This window comes from Rattus norvegicus, chromosome 4, assembly GCF_036323735.1.
Source record: "Rattus norvegicus strain BN/NHsdMcwi chromosome 4, GRCr8, whole genome shotgun sequence".
NCBI classification, from domain to species: Eukaryota; Metazoa; Chordata; class Mammalia; order Rodentia; family Muridae; genus Rattus; species Rattus norvegicus.
Window position 1 is genome coordinate 3,221,172 of NC_086022.1, and position 20,275 is coordinate 3,241,446.

A 20,275-nucleotide genomic window follows, 5' to 3' on the forward strand; every position below is an offset into this window, starting at 1 on the left:
CATGAAAGGGTGTTGAATTTTGTCCAATGCTTTCTCAGCATCTAATGAGATGATCGTGTGGTTTTGTTCTTTCAGTTTCTTTATGTAATGGATCAGGTTGATGGTTTTCCGTATATTAAACCATTCCTGCATGCCTGGGATGAAGCCTACTTGATCATGGTGGATGATTGTTTTGATGTGCTCTTGGATTCGGTTTGCCATAATTTTATTGCATCTATATTTTTGCATCTATAATCATAAGGGAAATTGGTCTGAAGTTCTCTTTCTTTGTTGGGTCTTTGTGTGGTTTACGTATAAGAGTAATTGTGGCTTCATAGAAGGAATTTGGTAGTGCTCCATCTGTTTCAATTTTGTGGAATAGTTTGGATAATATTGGTATGAGGTCTTCAATGAAGGTCTGATAGAATTCTGCACTAATCCCGTCTGGACCTGGGCTCTTTTTGGTTGGGAGACCTTTAATGACTGCTTCTATTTCCTTAGGAGATATGGGGTTGTTTACCTGGTTTATCTGTTCTTGATTTAACTTCGGTACCTGGTATCTGTCTAGGAAATTGTCCATTTCCTACAGATTTTCAAGTTTTGTTGAATATAGGCTTTTATATTAAGATCTGATGATTTTTTGAATTTCCTCTGAATCTGTAGTTATGTCTCCCTTTTCATTTCTGATTTTGTTAATTTGGACACACTCTCTGTGTCCACTCATTACTCTGGCTAAGGGTTTATCTATCTTGTTGACTTTCTCAAAAACCATTAATGTACCTAAGCTAAACCTCTTTCCTTGAGACCCATGGTACAAGGACCTTTAGACTGCCACTATAAAGGCGACCTGCTATACCCACTCGGCTTATTTATTTATTTTGTGTAATCTGCTCTATAGACTTCCATCCTAAATCTTTGAGGTAAGCACATGACTCTTTGAAGCCATCTCCTGTGCAACACCTCCTGGATTTGTAAATAATATACTGAATTGATTTCTAAATGGCACCTTCCATGTGGCCCAAATGGGTCCCAAAACAAAATTATGGGCTTACTTAAAGGATTATGAAAGAAAACATAAAAAAAGAAAACAAAAATGAACAACAATAAATAGTCTATTTAATGTTTCACAAAGTGATGCCAATAATTTGTTAAGATAACCAAAGGCAGATGTCTTATTTTTTCACCCTCTCCCTCAATTAAATCCCCACAGATTGCAGGATTTCGTTTTGAATTTACAGTATGATAATTTGTTAAAAGATTTCTTAAATAGTATTTTTGTAAATTGTCATACTCAATTTTGGCAAATATATATATTTGTGCTGTTATAGTAGAAGTATGCCCCAAAGACCTCACCATATATTTAAAATACCAGAAGATCCGTCTCATACACCCCACCTTCCAGCAGTCATAGTATTGGAGACAAGGGTCATTTTGAGATTTGTTTAATGCGACCACGCTTCTTCTATATTCATTTCATACATGCACATAATGGATATTGACTGCTTTCCCACCCTCTGAATCCCCATCTGGCTAATGTTGAGCACCCTCCCTATAAGTCCTTTTCCTTCATCCATGTGTTATGGTATTTCTTGTTTTGTGACCCAAAGAGACTAGGAGGTACTCTATGTTACCTGGGTTTGGAACTATTTACTGGGGCCTGTTGATGTCACCAGGGTATACCTAAGAAAAATGAAAACTGTCTTTCTTCTAGAATTCATGCAGTAGCCCCAGTGCAAAAGGGATAAGTAGAGATTCATGTCACCTTGTTTTTGTAGCTTAGAAAATGAAAGAGATTTTCTTGGCATATTTATTTATTAATTTATTTATGTATTTATTTATTTATTCTGTGTCTGTGTCTGTCTGTGTGTGTGTTTAAGTGTGTGTGTGTGTGTGATACATGTGGAGGTGGCAAGAGAATAATGGGGAGTTAGTTTGTTTTTCCCACACTTTAGGTCCTAGGGATTGAAAACTGGTTCCCAGATTTGGAGTTAGGCATCTTTACCAAATAAGCATTTCAGCAGCTCTTAAAAAGAACAATTTTATACTATTGTGTGTAGACTCATTGAAGAAATGTCCACAACTTCCATGGTTTCAGGTGATTTTAGAGACACATTGACTAGGAAAGACTTCGGAAAACCTTCGTACCCATCCACATAACCATGCATACCTGTATACAACAATGTATATTCATAGAAAATTATGTAAATAAATAAATATATAAAATTTTGAAACAAAACAAAACCAAGAAAATCTCTATCCTCATATAAGAGAGGGTCACTATTCCTTAATATCTCTCAAAATCAATGGTCTCAACTCCCCAATAAAAAGACATCGATCAACAAACTGGATACACAATGAGGACCCTGCATTCTTCTGCCTTCAGGAAACACACCTCAGAGACAAAGACAGATAGTACCTCAGAGTGAAAGCCTAGAAAACAACTTTCCAAGCCTATAGTCGGAAGAAGCAAGCTGGAGCAGCCATTCTAATATCAAATAACATCAAGTAAAAGTCATCAAAAAAGATGTCATATTCATCAATGGAAAAATCCACCAAGATGAACTCAGAATCCTAAATATCTATGCCCCCAATAGAAGGGCACTTACATATGTAAAAGAAAACTTACTAAAGCTCAAAACAAACATTGATCCTCACACAATCACAGGAGGAGATTTCAACACCCCACTCTCATCAATGGACAGGTCATGGAAACAGAAATTAAACAGAGATGTAGACAGACTAAGAGAAGTCATGAACCAAATGGACTTAACAGATATTAATAGAACATTCTATCCTAAAGCAAAAGGATAAACATTCTTCTCAGCTCCTCATGGTACTTTCTTCAAAATTGACCATATAATTGGTCAAAAAACGGGCCTCAACAGGTACAGAAAGATAGAAATAATCCCATGCGTGTTATCAGACTACCACGACCTAAAGCTGTTCTACAATAACAATAATGGAAGAACGCCCACATATATGTGGAAGTTGAACAATGCTCTACTCAACGATAAACCTGGTCAAGGAAGAAGTAAAGAAAGAAATTAAACACTTCTTAGAATTTAATGAAAATGAAGGTACAACATACCTAAACTTATGGGACAAAATGAAAGCTGTGCTAAGAGAAAAAGTCATAGCTCTGAGAGGCTGCAGAAAGAAGGAGGAGAGAGTATATGTCACCAGCTTGACAGCACACATAAAAGCTCTAGAACAAAAAGAAGCAAAGACTCTCAGGAGGAGTAGAAGGCAGGAAACAATCAAACTCAGAGCTGAAATCAACCAAGTAGAAACAAAAAGGACCATAGAAAGAATCAACAGAACCAAAAGTTGGTTCTTTGAGAAAATCAACAAGATAGATAAACCCTTAGCCAGACTAACGAGAAAGCACGGAGAGTGTGTCCAAATAAACAAAATCAGAAATGAAAAGGGAGACATGAACTTCAAGCAGTTAGATATGTCTAACTACAGAACCAGAGGAAATTCAAAAAATCATCATATCTTACTACAAAAGCCTGCATTCAACAAAACTTGAAAATCTGCAGGTAATAGACAATTTCCTAGACAGATTCCAGTTACCGAACTTAAATCAGGAACAGATAAACCATTTAAACAACCCCATAACTACTAAGTAAATAGAAGCAGTCCTTAACGGTCTCCCAACCAAAAGGAGCCCAGGTCCACACGGGTTTAGTGCACAGTTCTATCAGACATTCATAGAAGTCCTCACACCAATACTATCATAATTAATACAGAAAATTGAAACAGATGGAGCATTACCGAATTCCTTCTATGAAGCCACAATTACTCTTATACCTAAACCACACAAAGACCCAACAAAGAAAGAGAACTTCAGACCAATTTCCCTTATGAATGTCGATGCAAAAATACTCAATACTCAAAAATACTCAGTAAAACTCTGGATTCGGTTGAATCCAAGAGCACATCAAAATAATCATCCAGCATGATCAAGTAGGCTTCATCCCAGGCATGCCGGTATGGTTTAATATACGGAAAACCATCAATGTGATCCATTATATAAACAAACTGAAAGAAGAAAACCACATGATCATTTCACTAGATGCTGAGAAAGCATTTGACAAAATTCAACACCCCTTCATGATAAAAGTCCTGGAGAGAATATGAATTGAAAGCCCATACCTAAACATACCAAAAGCCATATAGAGCAAACCAGTTGTTAAAATTAAAGTAAATGGAGATAAACTTGAAGCAATCCCACTAAAATTAGGGACTAGACAAGGCTGCCCACTCTCTCCCTACTTATTCAATATTGTTCTTGAAATTCTAGCCAGAGCAATCAGACAACAAAAGGAGATCAAGGGGATACAGATTGGTAAAGAAGAAGTCAAAATATCACTATTTGCAGATGATATGATAGTATATTTAAATGATCCCTAAAGTTCCACCAGAGAACTACTAAAGCTGATAAACAACTTCAGCAAAGTGGCTGGAGATAAAATTAACTCAAACAAACTAATAGACTTCCTCTACACAAAAAAGAAACAAGCCGAGAAAGAAATTAGGGAAACGACGTCCTTCATAATATCCCCAAATAATATAAACTACCTCGGAGTGATTTTAAACAAGCAAGTAAAAGATCCGTACAATAAGAACTTCAAGATTCTGAAGAAAGAAACTGAAGAAGACCTCAGAAGATGGAAAGATCTCCCATGCTCATGGATGGGCAGGATTAATATAGTAAAAATGTCAATTTTACCAAAATTTATCTACAGATTCAATGCAATCCCCAACAAAATACCAATCCAATTCTTCAAAGAGTTAGACAGAAAAATTTGCAAAATTCATCTGGAACAACAAAAAACCCAGGATAGCTAAAACTATCCTCAACAATAAAAGGGGAGACCTCACCGCCTGGTCAGGTGGGCACTCCTGAGGCTGCAGAGCAGAAGAGACCACCAACACTGCCCACCCCTGCCCACATCCCTGGCCCAAGAGGAAACTGTATAAGGCCTCTGGGTTCCCGTGAGGGAGGGACCAGGAGCGGCAGGACCCCTGCGCCTGAGATACCGCCAGAACCTGAAGGAACAGACCGGATAAACAGTTCTCTGAACCCAAATCCCGTGGGAGGGAGAGCTAAACCTTCAGAGAGGCAGACACGCCTGGGAAACCAGAAGAGACTTCACTCTGCACATATTACTGATTCCAGAGGAAAACACCAAACGCCATCTTGAAACCTGGTGCACTGAAGCTCCTGGAAACGGCGGCGAAGATCTTCCTGGTTGCTGCTGCTGCAGAGAGCTCGAGGGAAGCACCCCGATAGCGAACTTGACCTCAGGACCACAGGTGAGACAAACTTTTCTGCTGCAAGTGACCTGCCTGGTGAACTAAAGACACAGGCCCACAGGAACAGCTGAAGACCTGAAGAGAGGAAAAACTACATGCCCGAAAGCAGAATACTCTGTCCCCATAACTGGCTGAAAGAAAAAAGGAAAACAGGTCTACAGCACTCCTGACACACAGGCTTATAGGACAGTCTAGCCACAGTCAGAAATAGCAGAACACAGTAACACTAGAGATAATCTGATGGCGAGAGGAAAGCACAGGAACCCAAGCAACAGAAACCAAGACTACATGGCATCATCGGAGCCCAATTCTCCCATCAAAACAAACATGGAATATCCAAACAGACCAGAAAAGCAAGATCTAGTTTCATTTGATCATGATGCTGGAGGACTTCAAGAAAGACGTGAAGAACTCCCTTAGAGAACAAGTAGAACCCTACAGAGAGGAATCGCAAAAACGCCTGAAAGAATTCCAGGAAATCATAAATAAACAAGTAGAAGCCCATAGAGAGGAGACCCAAAAATCCCTGAAAGAATTCCAGGAAAACACAATCAAACAGTTGAAGGAATTAAAAATGGAAATAGAAGCAATCAAGAAAGAACACATGGAAAAAACCCTGGATATAGAAAACTAAAAGAAGAGACAAGGAGCTGTAGATACAAGCTTCACCAACAGAATACAAGAGATGGAAGAGAGAATCTCAGGAGCAGAAGATTCCATAGAAATTATTGACTCAACTGTCAAAGAAAATGTAAAGCAGAAAAAGCTACTGGTCCAAAACATACAGGAAATCCAGGAATCAATGAGAAGATCAAACCTAAGGATAATAGGTATAGAAGAGAGTGAAGACTCCCAGCTCAAAGGACCAGTAAATATCTTCAACAAAATCATAGAAGAAAACTTCCCTAACCTAAGAAAAGAGATACCAATAGGCATACAAGAAGCCTACAGAACTCCAAATAGATTGGACCAGAAAAGAAACACCTCCCGTCATATAATAGTCAAAACACCAAACACACAAAGTAAAGAAAGAATATTAAATGCAGTAAGGGAAAAAGTCAAGTAACATATAAAGGCAGACCTATCAGAATCACACCAGAACTTTTCGCCAGAAGCTATGGAGGCCAGAAGATCCTGGACTGATGTCATACAGACCCTAAGAGAACACAAATGCCAGCCAAGGTTACTGTATCCTGCAAAACTCTCAATTAACATATATGGAGAAACCAAGATATTCCATGACAAAACCAAATTTACACATTATCTTTCTACAAATCCAGCACTACAAAGGATAATAAATGGTAAAGCCCAACATAAGGAGACAAGCTACACCCTAGAAGAAGCAAGAAACTAATCGTCTTGGCAACATAACCTCACATCCAAATATGAATATAACAGGAAGCAATATTCACTACTCCTTAATATCTCTCAACATCAATGGCCTCAACTCCCCAATAAAAAGACATAGATTAACAAACTGGATACGCAGCGAGGACCCTGCATTCTGCTGCCTACAGGAAACACACCTCAGAGACAAAGACAGATGCTACCTCAGAGTGAAAGGCTGGAAAACAACTTTCCAAGCAAATGGTTGGAAGAAGCAAGCTGGAGTAGCCATTCTAATATCAAATAAAATCAATTTTCAACTAAAAGTCATCAAAAAAGGAAGGAAGGACACTTCATATTCATCAAAGATAAAATCCACAAAGATGAACTCTCAATCCTAAATATCTATGCCCCAAATACAAGGGCACCTACATACGTAAAAGAAACCTTACTAAAGCTCAAAACACACATTGCACCTCAAACAATAATAGTAGGAGATTTCAACACCCCACTCTCATCAATGGACAGGTCATGGAAACAGAAATTAAACAGAGACATAAACAGACTAAGAGAAGTCATGAGCTAAATGCACTTAACTGATATTTAAAGAACATTCCATCCTAAAGCAAAAGGATATACCTTCTTCTCAGCTCCTCATGGTACTTTCTCCAAAATTGACCATATAATTGGTCAAAAAACGGGCCTCAACAGGTACAGAAATAGAAATAATCCCATGCGTGCTGTCGGAAGACCACGGCCTAAAACTGGTCTTCAATAACAATAAGGGAAGAATGCCCACATATACGTGGAAATTGAACAATGCTCTACTCAATGATAACCTGGTCAATGAAGAAATAAAGAAAGAAATTAAAAACTTTTTAGAATTTAATGAAAATGAAGATACAACATACCCAAACTTATGGGACACAATGAAAGCTGTGCTAAGAGGAAAACTCATAGTGCTCAGTGCCTGCAGAGGGAAACAGGAAAGAGCATATTTTAGCAGATTGACACCACACCTAAAAGCTCTAGAACAAAAAGAAGCAAATACACCCAGGAGGAGTAGAAGTCAGGAAATAATCAAACTCAGAGCTGAAATCAACCAAGTAGAAACAAAAAGGACCATAGAAAGAATCAATAGAACCAAAGTTGGTTCTTTGAGAAAATCAACAAGATAGATAAACCCTTAGGCAGACTAACGAGAGGACACAGAGAGTGTGTCACAATTAACAAAAGCAGAAATGAAACGGGAGACATAACTACAGATTCAGAGGAAATTCAAAAAAATCATCAGATCTTAATATAAAAGCCTATATTCAACAAAACTTGAAAATCTGTAGGAAATGGACAATTTCCTAGACAGATACCAGGTACCGAAGTTAAATCAGGAACAGATAAACCAGTTAAACAACCCCATATCTCCTAAGGAAATAGAAGCAGACATTAAAGGTCTCCCAACCAAAAAGAGCCCATGTTCAAATGGGTTTAGTGCAGAATTCTATCAGACCTTCACAGAAGACATCGAGGTAACCCGATCACAGAAAAACACACATAGTATGCACTCATTGATAAGTGGGTATTAGCCCAAGTGCTTGAATTACCCTAGATGCACAGAACACATGAAACTCAAGACGGATGACCAAAATGTGAATGCTTCACTCATTCTTTAAAAGGGGAACAAGAATACCCTTGGCAGGGAAGAGAGAGGCAAAGATTAAAACAGAGGCAGAAGGAACACCCATTCAGATCCTGCCCCTCATGTGGCCCATACATATACAGCCACCCAATTAGACAAGATGGATGAAGCAAAGAAGTGCAGACTGACAGGAGCCAGATGTAGATCTCTCCTGAGAGACACAGCCAGAATACCGCAAATACAGAGGTGAATGCCAGCAGCAAACCACTGAACCGAGAACAGGACCCCTCTTGAAGGAATCAGAGAAAGGACTGGAAGATCTTGAAAGGGCTCGAACCCCATATGAACAACAATGCCAGCCTACCAGAGCTTCCAGGGACTAAGCCACTACCCAAAGACTATACATGGACTGACCCTGGACTCTGACTTCATAGGTAGCAATGAATATCCTAGTAAAAATCACCAGTGGAAGGGGAAGCCCTTGTTCCTGCTAAGACTGAATCCCCAGTGAATATGATTTTTGGGGGGAGGGCGGTAATGGGGGAAGGATGGGGAGGGGAACACCCATAAAGAAGGGGAGAGGGAAGGGTTAGGGGGATGTTGGTCCAGAAACCGGGAAAGGCAATATTATTGGATTTTAAGTGCTCTATGGACACAAGCATTTACATATTTGGTAAGTAGGAGAGAGTTATGGCAATTTGATAATCAACATATATCTAAATCAGGTACATTACATGCCTTGAATACTAGTTTTACCTACTTTGGATGATAGGAGTCCTGGACATCTGAGTGCTAGTTCATTGCTCTATCACTAATGGCTCATGGTCTAAGATCAAAAATTGAGAAATGAGGATCTTAAAAAGCTTCAAAGCTTCTGCAAGGCATAGGACACTGTTGTTAGGACAAAATGGCAACCAGTAGTTTGGGAAAAGATCTTTACCAATCCTATATCTGATAGAGGGCTTATATCGAAAATATGCAAAGAACATACTCAAACTGCCAGGAGACAAATAAGCCTATTAAAAATGGGGTTCAGAGCTTAACAAAGAATTCTCATTTGAGGAATATTGAATTAAAGAGATGTTCAACACCTTGGTCATAAGGGAAATGCTAATCAAAACAACCTTGAGATTTCACCTCACACCAGTGAGAATGGCTAAGATCAAAAACTCAGATAACAGCCGATGCTGGCGAGGATGCGGAGAAAGTGGAACACTCCTCCATTGTTGGTGGGATTGCAGACTGGTACAACCATTCTGGAAATCAGTCTGGAGGTTCCTCACAAAATTGGACATTGCACAACCTGAGGACCCAGCTATACCTCTCTTGGGCTTATACCCAAATGATGCTCCAACATACAAGAAAGATCCATGCTCCACTATGCTCAGAGCAGCCTTATTTATAATATCAAAAAGCTGGAAAGATCCCAGATGCCCTTCAACAGAGGAATGGATACAGAAAATGTGGTATGTCTACACAATGGAATATGACTCAGCTGTCAAAAACAATGACTTCAAGAAATTCGTAGGTAAATGGATGGAACTAGAAAATAACAACCTGAGGGAGGTAATTCAATCACAGAAAGTCACACATGGTATTCACTAATTGATATGTGGATATTAGCCGAAATGCTAGGATTGCCCAAGATGCACAGATCACCTAAAACTCAAGAAGGATGACCAAATGGGAGATGCTTCACTCCTTCTTTAAAAGGGGAACAAGAAAAAACTTAGCAGGGGATACGGAGACAAAGTATAGAACAGAAATTGAATGAATGCCCATTCAGAGCCTGCCCCACATGTGGCCCATAGATATACAGTCACCAAATTAGATAAGACGGATGAAGCAAAGAAGGGCAGGTTAACAAGAAGCGGATGTAGATCTCTCCTGAGAGACACAGCCAGAATATAACAAATACGGAAGCAAATGCCAGCAGCAAACCACTAACCTGAGAATGGCACCCCTGTTGAAGTAATCAAAGAAAGGACGGAAAGAGCTGAAGGGACTTTAGACCCCATTCGAACAACAATGTCAACCAACTAGAGCTTCCAGGGACTAAGCCACTCCCCCAAGACTATACATTGTCTGAGCCTGGGCTCCAAATTCATACGTAGCAATGAATAGCCTAGTAGGGGCACCAGTGGAAGGGGAAGTCCTTGGTACTGCCAAGGCTGGAACCCCAGTGAATGGTATTGTTGGGGAGAGGGCAGTAATGGGGGTAGAGTTGGGAGGGGAACACCCATATCAAAGGGGAGTGGGAAGGGTTAGGGGGATGTTGGCCTGGATACTGAGAAAGGGAATAAAATTTGAAATATAAATAAGAAATGCCCAATTTAATAAAATGGAATACAGTTCAAGTGTTGTTGTGTGTGATTGTAATTTCCACAATGGAGAAATGAAGTCCAGTTGATCCTTGAGGTTGATGTCAACCCATCTTAGCCTGCTTGTCAATTCTTATGCCAATAAGACATCATGTCTCTATTGTCTTGAAAAGGAAGAAAGAAAGAAAGAAAGAAAGAAAGAAAGAAAGAAAGAAAAAAAGGAAGGAAGGAAGGAAGGAAGGAAGGAAGGAAGGAAGTTAGGAAGGAAGGAAGACAAGAAGGAAGGAAAGAAAGAAAGGTAGATGGTGTCTGAGGAAAAACAATCCTTTGCTTTCCATACACATGCACAAACACACACACACACACACACACACACACACACACACACACACACACACACACACAGGAGTGCAAATACATACATGCTATATGGTACCGGGTAAGGGTTTTTAAGAGTCTTAGAAGACTTATAAGAGCCCTGTAGGTGGAGCTACTCATTCTATTATTTTTAAAAACATTTTCCGAGTATATGCTATCTTCATATATGACTGTATACTCTCTGCATGCCTGGTGCCCATAGAAAAGAAGACACAGGTTCATGTGCAACTTTAGTTACAAATGTTTTAATCTTTCTTTTGTAGGGGAGTTGAGAATTGAACTCGTGTCTTTTGGAAGATCAACCAATGTTCTTAACCAGTGAGCCATCTCTTGACCCTTCTTTATTTTTTTTATTCTAATCTCCTTATGGTAACTTTTTGGTATAATCTCCATGGTGACTTGCTTTGCTTTCTGAAAGAGGTACCAGAGAGAGGGAAAGCCTTTCAGATGCACCCATGATTAGTTTCGTCATGGGTAACTCCAAGGAAAAAGAGGTGATGATGATAGAAGATTTAGGAAGTTAGACAAAAGTGTCTGATCATCTGACATAAAAACAAATCAAAACAAAACAAACAAAAAGAAACCCACCTCCCAATCATACTATTTTTCTGAACCCAAAACAACTTTAAGAGTCATAAATTCTGAGGCTGAGAATTAGAGGGAGACAACTACACAAGAAAAAAACAAAAAAAACCAAAAACAAAACAACAAAAAAACAATCTCCACAAGATGATGGCTTTATTGCTCCTGGTAGAAACTAACCAAGCCAATGTCCACTCAGTGAACTCCCATCCTTAGGCTGTCACTTACCATTTTTTTTTCTGCGGCTTGGTCTTCTGTCTTTCCTGGATCTTCATTTCTTTGTACATGTAAACAAGTGAGCTTAGAAATCTGTAGGCTTTCTGCTCTAGCTGCAGTGCCACAGAGGATTGACACAGGATCTGCTTTGAGAAATTAAGGAGCAATGTGAACTGTTACAAACTAAATTTACCTAAGAACACTGACATGTTAAAAGTTTTCTTTCATTCAATTTTATTTACATTATGTGGTGTGTGTTTTTGTTTGTGTGTGTGTGTGTGTGTGTGCGTGCGTGTGTGTGTGTGTGTGTGTGTGTGTGTGTGTGTGTGTTTGAGTTTGTGTGTGTTGTCAGGTAAGGGTGACTGTTGAGTTTAGAAAAGAGCATCACATTCCCTGGATCAGGAGTTGTAGTGTTTGCAGGCAATCAGTCATGAGTTCTGCAATCAGTACATGGCTCTGTATAAAATTTTTACCTCAGAAACATCTCTATAGGCCCACACTCATATTTATTCCTGAAGAAATTCTAGTTATGCAAACCAAACATTATGCATAGTTCTCTTATCTTTTTTTCCTCCATCTTTATTAACTTGGGTATTTTAGTTCTCCTATCTTATAGTCAACCATATTTGATGCTCACAGCATCTGTGAGCATACCAGGCATGGAAGGGATAAACATGTTTAATTAAGTTTTGATATTTGTTCATTATAACTTTAATGATAAAGCAAAATCCATCAAACTATTTGTATTAATTTTAATGTTCTCATCTTTATTTTCTTAAGAATTCTAAAATTAAAAATTATATTTTATAAATTCTTTGAGGATTTCACACCCTTTAATTTGGTCATATTTGGGATAAAGATATTTTAAAGAGATGTTTGTGCCTCTCATTGTGGCTATCAGACCACTGAGACAATAGGCCTTGAGAAATTGGAATTTTCCCAGGAATTTCATGCTGAGATGGGAGAAAGCTTGGGACAGCCATGTGAAAATTCTACTCTAGGAAAGATTCCACTCTTTCATATGTTTCCAAAGAGACAATGATAGCTCAGTGATAGGCAAGGAGACTGTATAGAGATGCATTTCTGTGACCTTCTGTTTAACACTTAAGACCACTTTAGAACCCTGAATATAGACCTGGGTAGGTTGTGGGTATTTAATTGGTCTCTTTGTAGCTCTTTCCAGTATGGTTCCCATTTAATCTCCATTTTCTACTTTTAATATTTACTTGGCTGCACAGACTAAACTTTCCTTCAAGTGTGGTTAAAGAAGTACCTTGATTGATTTTCTCTTTCTTTGTCTAAATTGACCAACCAAATTTAGGAGAGTTGTATAAGTCTATGTTAATTAAACCACTTGGGAGACAGACCTAGCTCTCTAAGGAAAAATATATATTTCAGCTTTGCAGTTTTGAGCCATCTTTCTGTTCTTCAGGGAAACTTTATGTGTTTCTCTCTCTTTCTCTCTCTCTCTCTCTCTCTCTCTCTCTCTCTCTCTCTCTCTGTCTCTATCTCCATGTGTGTGTGTGTGTGTGTGTGTGTGTGTGTGTGTGTGTGTGTGTGTCTCACTCTCTTACACAATTTAAAACAACATAAATATTTTTTTAAAACCAACAAGCATCAAAAGAGGTAAGGGATCTTCACCCTTTCTCCCACATGGAATACATGGATTATTATTTTAGGGTACATAAATTTTGATTACTATTTATTTATTTTCTAAAATGCAGGTAATGGGTTTTAGTTTACTTTTTAAGAAACATTTAAACACTGACTAGACAGAAAAATTGAATATATCCTGAGATCATTATACCTTACTTTCTAAGTGGTTAAAGTTTTTGACAAATTTGCAAGAAAAGTTAAGTAGTTATTAAATCTGAGTCTGTTCTTATGTGTTTTAGAAAAATCAAATGAATGTTAGAAGAAAGACTTATGGTTTTAAGTAGTGGACTTTTTTTTAATCAACGTATTTAATTGCTACCTCAGGAAATTTGGTAACTTATAGTCAAGCAAAGGCTATCTTTAAGTTATTTTTCAAATATCTCTGTTTTACTTGGGCCTTCTGTAAAATAAAAGAAGTTCCTGGTTTTATCTTCATCTTTCCTTTTTCATTTTGGAAAATCAATTTTTTTATCTAATGTAAATATTATCATTTCCATAAAATTCATATTGAGATTTGTTCTATTGTTCAGTATTTTAATGCTGGCCCCCAAGCTCTGGATTACATCAAGGACTAGACAATCATCACATGCTCACAAAACTAAGTAATGCTATGTGACCTTTTCTCATAATTTAAAACTATTGGTTGAATAAAAATGCCAACACTCTGTAGCTGATCAGAAGATATGTAGATTGGGTGGGATAGGAGAAAGGAGATCGGGCAGAGAGAGGAGAATACATCATGGAGTAGGAATCCTGAAAATATGGCTTTGAGAGCTGTCCACTTGAAATACGAGTGGCCTAGAGAGAAGATTGTAAGTCATATCATGGGGTTATTGGCCAGGAAGTAAACATAAGTGGCATAGAGTAAATATCTTCCTAGCCCTAATGCTGTCTGAATCTTATAAACATAAAGATTTTTTATCTTTTATCTGAATGATCAAAGTCAGGGTAGAAACCTGTGATTACAATTATTCCAAAATTACTCTGGAAGAGTAATCAGTGTTCTATTTAGCCATTTCTTCAGTGTCATTGTTTACATTTCTTGAGTTTGTCATTTGAGCTTGAATTTCTCATTTAATTAAGTAAGACTAGCTGGCCACTGTGTACCAAGAAGCTTATCTCTGCCTCCTTATGACTGAGATTAGGTGTGTTTTGTTTTTGTTTTTGATTTTGTTTTTTTTTTGGGGGGGGTGCAGAGGTTGTTTATTTGTTTTGAATTAGAAATCTAAGTACTTATCTTCATGATTGAATGCAAACATATACCTTCTTAACTAATCCATCTTTCACCCCGTGGGAGTCTTAATTGTAACATCTTAACACAAGTACATCCTACCTCAACTGCAGCCATAACCCTGTTTTTTTGGGACAGATGTCCTTGACTTTCTGGCTGATGTTTTTGGCTCCAGAAGCTCCTTTACCTAGCCTTCTCTGGATTTAGGATCTCATTTTTTCTCCCTGGATGCACCAATATCTCCGTTGTTAGTATTTTCCTGATCTATATTTCCAAGGTGGAAATCAAGGTGTATTGTCCACTTGTGCCAATCACCTCCAGCTGAAGGATAATATTCATTCATCCATGAAAGTCAGTAAGTAAGAGACACAGTAAATCTTTATCAAATTGTAAAAATCCATTTTGTGTTCATAGATATGAAGAAGAAACCTCTTGTGCTGAGAATGAGGTTCTGAAGTATTTATTATATGAAAGCCATTCATATTTCCCAAAAACTTTTTGTGTTGAGAGTTTGAGATTTCAATGTGTAGCTGGCATGAAACCTTGAGAGCCTGACGTGTTATTCTATGACACGAATGTTTCCTGCTGTTCATGAAGGGCAAAAATTGTTATCATCAATGAGAATTTTCAAAAACAAGTTTTTAAAAAAAATCTCCTTTCTATACATTTGGACATGGATGTATTTGCAAGACTGTCTATTAAAGGAGAACCCCAGAGTGAAAATCTGTGTAACTTCCCTGACCAGCTATCTCTCTTCCATTATATTGGCACTCAAGAAAACACGAGTCTTGAAGTTTGACTTTGAGTGGTTCTTTCTACCTTGCTTAAGGGAAATATCACTTATAATATGATAGAGATATTATTTTTTAATGATACACAATAAATCCTTCAAATTCGTTCACTATTGCTGAACCATACATTGTAATCTTTAGCTCAGTGAAGTGTTCATAAGGTGAGGAAACCTAAGGATGTGTTTATTAGAGGCAATTAGTATAGACCTCAGTTTAACCTGCTTTCACCTTCAGTGTCCCAGCACTTTCCATTGACGTCAGTTCAATATAAAGTTTTATGGAAAATGAACAAGGATTTAATAATAGTCCACTGACATGGAGAAAATACTCATCTATATTCCAATATGTCCAACATAAAGCCATATATTCAACATGCCTCGTTGTGCTGTGGGCCTGTTTTCAAAATTGCATGTTCCGTTACCTGGCTTCATGGAGCTTTGTTAACATTAAGGTAGAGGCAAAGACAGGGTTGATACTTTACAGTTAGTCTCACAAGGACAAATATCTGCATATTCACATTGAGTGAGAACTATTTCCAATCTGTCCTCCAGAATTCTACTGCTGAATTCTTATTTTAAATTACTCCACACTGTCTTTCTGTTTCGGGGTCCTAACTCCCCTCCTTTGAGCCTTATCCTTCTCTTTTCTTATTCATGGAGATCCCTGAAAGGATGGTACAAATGGTATTCTACATCATTACAGGTGGAACTTTGGTTTCACACAATAATGGCCATTGTGACTAATCATTCTTTCAGAGATCCTACTCCTGTCTGGATCCAAGCTCCTGTGTTGTTTAATGGAACATCCTCAGAATCTGGACACTTTCCTCCATAGAGCAATATCCACTATGATGCATCAAACTAAATAGGTTTATTTCAGAAGACACCTCTTGCTTGTTATGATTCAATTTGTCCTCTGGCTTCTGACTTGAGATGCTGCAGCTCAGAGACATTTGATCTTCTCAAAGATCACTAAAATGGTACATACTACAGTGCCTCGTGCCAAATTAGAGGACGTCATAGATTCTTGCACTCTCTAACATCTTTTCTTACCTGTAGAATCTGCTTTCAGAACTTATAGATCTATGTGACTCCTCAAATTGAGAGACCAAGTCTTTTGGGAACAGACTCCATCTTAGAGAACCTGACCTAAGTTTGACCCAAAGCCAGTATCTAGCATTACTTTCCAAGTTACCACCCCCAAGACAAACAAACAAACAAACAAACAACCAAACACAAAACAGTGCCTAACTCTATTTCCTAGGCTAACCCCAAGAAGTCCTGCATTTTCATGTTAATATCTTTAACAAACCTGTACCCAGCGCCAGTTTTCAGGTTATTTTCCCCAACAAATTTGCACCATCAGGTACAAATCTACCCCTGCATAACAACCATCAATAAGAAATAAAGTTTAAGTTTTGGCTCCCAACATCAGCTAGTTATGCTTAAGGCCACAAATCATAGGACATAAATGGTAGACAGCCAAGAAACACTCACCCCTTGCTACCTGTTATTTATAAAATCTTGCAATCTTACTTGCTGCTTTCTATAAAACCTTGTCCCAATGAGTGTATAGGGATCTTCTTCCTGCAGCTCAGCAGTGTACTGAGCCTGAGCTATCTCCAATAAACAAATTGGATTGCATCAGATTTGTTCCTGACAGGTCTTTTAGGGTTCAAAAACACTTTCTTGGTACTATAAGACGTCCTTGGTGTTTTCCAACCCTTTTCTGGTGTTCTCTCCTTTAGTAATCTCACTCTACATTGTAGAGCTGGTGCCCAACTGTTTTCACAAACCCAGCTCCTGGTCCTTTCCAGACTATCACAGATCTGATTCTGTTTTCGTTACCCTCACACTGCTTTGCATTTGCACTCATTCATACAGAGAGGACAGATCTCAGATGGGGCAGGGGCCTTAAATATTTCTTTTGTTATTGTTATGGAATCGTTAATTGTATTTATATGAATAAGGCAGGATTGTGATTCTTCGAGACATCTACACATTATGTAACAACTGAAAAACAGTGTAATTAGCCTATATATGTCTTTCATTATTCCCAATTTATTTGGAGCAAAATAGCCTCCAGGCACATAGAGTGGGAGACTAGAAGTGGGTGGCTATTTACAACATATAAAAGGTGATCTTTCAATTATGTGAAAATGACAGTAAAAGCCTTGCCTGCAGCCTATGTAAACTCTGGCCTGGTTCCTATATCTGATTTTGTCCTGAGGTTTTTTTGTTTCAGTTACCCCTAAAGCCAAATGGTAGGGTAATAACTTGCTCTCCCTATGTAGATTGTGCATTTCTTAGAAACACGGATTATCTTTTGGTACCATATCAGGTACCGCATCTTTTTTTTTCTTATTATTGAAATCACTGTGATCAAGAGATGTAAACTGTGTGGAATGCTTGTCTTCTGGGATTTCCAACAAAATTGCTGGCTGTGTGGGTTAATCTTAATAGTCAACTAGACAGGATCTAGAATCTCCATGGAAGCAAATTATGTGGCTTGTTTTGGCTTCTCTGAGAGGAGAAGACCAGCCAGAGTTGTACGTAGCACCATTGAGTGGGTTGGGGTCCTGGACAGCATAAAAAGAACGGGATCATCACCAATGCTCATATTTCATACCTGAGTGCAGGTGAAGTATGACCACCTCTGCCTCCGACCCCTGTCCCATGTTTTTCTTGCTCTGAAGGGCTCTACCCTCAAAGTGTGAGTAAAAGTAATCCCCTCCTTCATTAAGTTACCTTTTTCAGGCATTTTATCATAGTAACAATAAAAATACCATCGATTACATATTAATTTATAGGTCTCTCTTATACTATCGTTGAAACCGAGATATAGACATGGATATAGATATCGTTGAAACCAAGAAACGTTTTGAAATCACGTGTTAAGTCATGTGATGAGAAGAGATGGGGATGCAATTATTACCATGCATAGGTTCACAGAAATACTTACCAATACATACATAAATATATGGATACATAGATACAAATTTCTTTAGTTTGGCTATATGGAAAGGACCCTGCCAGAGAGCACCTTATATATAACTAGGAATAGACACGTATTCTAAAATGTTACCTGCGGACATTAGATATGCAGAGATTCTTCTTGTAATGGGCCATAAACTAATATTTTTAAACTGGTCTAGATCCCAAAAAAGAAGCATCCAAGAATGACTTTCTTTCACACGTTACTAAACTATTCTTCATAGCATTTGGCTCGATACTTAAGTCCCTCTTATGAAAGTGGGCTAATTATTACACAGTCAGGAGGCTTGTCCTTTTCATATTCTGAGGCATTCATTTTCTTGGTTGTCATATCACTTCTGAGTACTTTCTTGGTGAGTCCTTAATTTCTGATTCCTCTGACATGTAAGACTTCATTATCTTTTGTCTCAGATTTTAGTTTCCCATCCTTGGGTAGTATGCCACTGTTTCCCTATGCTCTAACACCTGTCCCTGTTGGGTGACTGCATGGGTTAAGCAAAGTCAATGTCCCACATCCTGGCTCACCAAGCAAGCTCCCTAAGGTATAGTAGATGTGGGACACACAACCCTACAACAAATGCTACAACATGGGGACAAACCCAATTGTTGTCCCACACATAGACCCACATTGTAACTCCACATGTCTCAAATACCTGATTAACCCCTGACCTAGTTCAAAAGACCTAGGCTTTAATTCTCAGCTATACTCTCCAAATCTACCTGCAAATAGCACTCACTCTCTGCCCCTCCCACAAAACCACAACAAGTGCTCCTACACAGTAACAGCTGCTTTTCAGAAAGTAGCACCAGCTCTGAGCTTTCTGCTTCGTCAGCCTGTCACCTTGAGCTCAACCAGTGGACTCCTTCAGTCCTCATGGGCCCAAAACACTAGATCTGCCCTTGCCCTGTCACACTGACCAGTGGACTGCTGCAGCTTCAGCTAGAAGCACAGAGAGAACATAGCTATGTGTGCTGCCTCTCACTCTCTCTGGCCCTCGTGATAACTGTGCTATCCAGCCTCTGTGGTTCTACATTTGAGGTTTTCATCAAAGTTGGTCTTTCATCTTCTGCTTCTGTTCTACATTTAGTATATGCCAGCCAATAAATAAATAAATAACTGGGCAAAACAAGGGGTCCAGTCTGCAAGAGGACACAGTAGCAGCATAGTAGAGCAGGCCTTCCTTCATGCACCTAGAAGCTGCTAAAATATATATATATATATATATATATATATATATATATATATATATATATATATAAGATCTTGCTGCTAAGGAGTCAAAGGAAAAACACACCTGAATAACTCAAAAGTTTTCCGGCTTTGTTTAAATGCCTGTTCTCCCTAACAGGAGCACTTATGACAGTGTTTGGCATTTCAACTCCAAATTTTTCAGGCTTTTTTATTTAAATGTTGTTTTCCCTAGCATTTACGACTTATGTCCAAGATTTTTCAATTTGTTTAAGATTTCTTTTAAGGTTCAAAATCATACTTAATCTACTCCCATAGTTCAAACCAACTATACTAATAACCAGTATTTGATATTTAATTAACAACCATTTTTCTTTTACAGACAAACTATTACTGCTTATCCCACATACATAATTAACATAATATATATTCCTCAGACATACAAAGCAGAGTTAAAGGTTTCATTCCATGTCTAAAATCCTCAAACACACTTGATTTTTTGGATCATAAAAATGGACCATGATTTCCTCTCAAGCAAACCATTACAGGCTTAACACACACTAACCACCTTATGCAATGTAAACATCACCTTTGGGGCTCTTCTTCTATGTTGTGATTACCCTACAGGCTTATCTCTACAAAAGAAAAGGATAAT

The 20,275-nt window shown here is 38.3% G+C and overlaps 1 pseudogene; it reads right to left on the reverse strand.

Annotated features, from left to right (window-relative positions):
* LOC134486693 (ATP synthase-coupling factor 6, mitochondrial-like) overlaps positions 1-18,115 on the reverse strand; it is a 51,769-nt pseudogene extending 33,654 nt beyond the window's left edge.
* Positions 18,116-20,275: the final 2,160 nt, after the last annotated feature.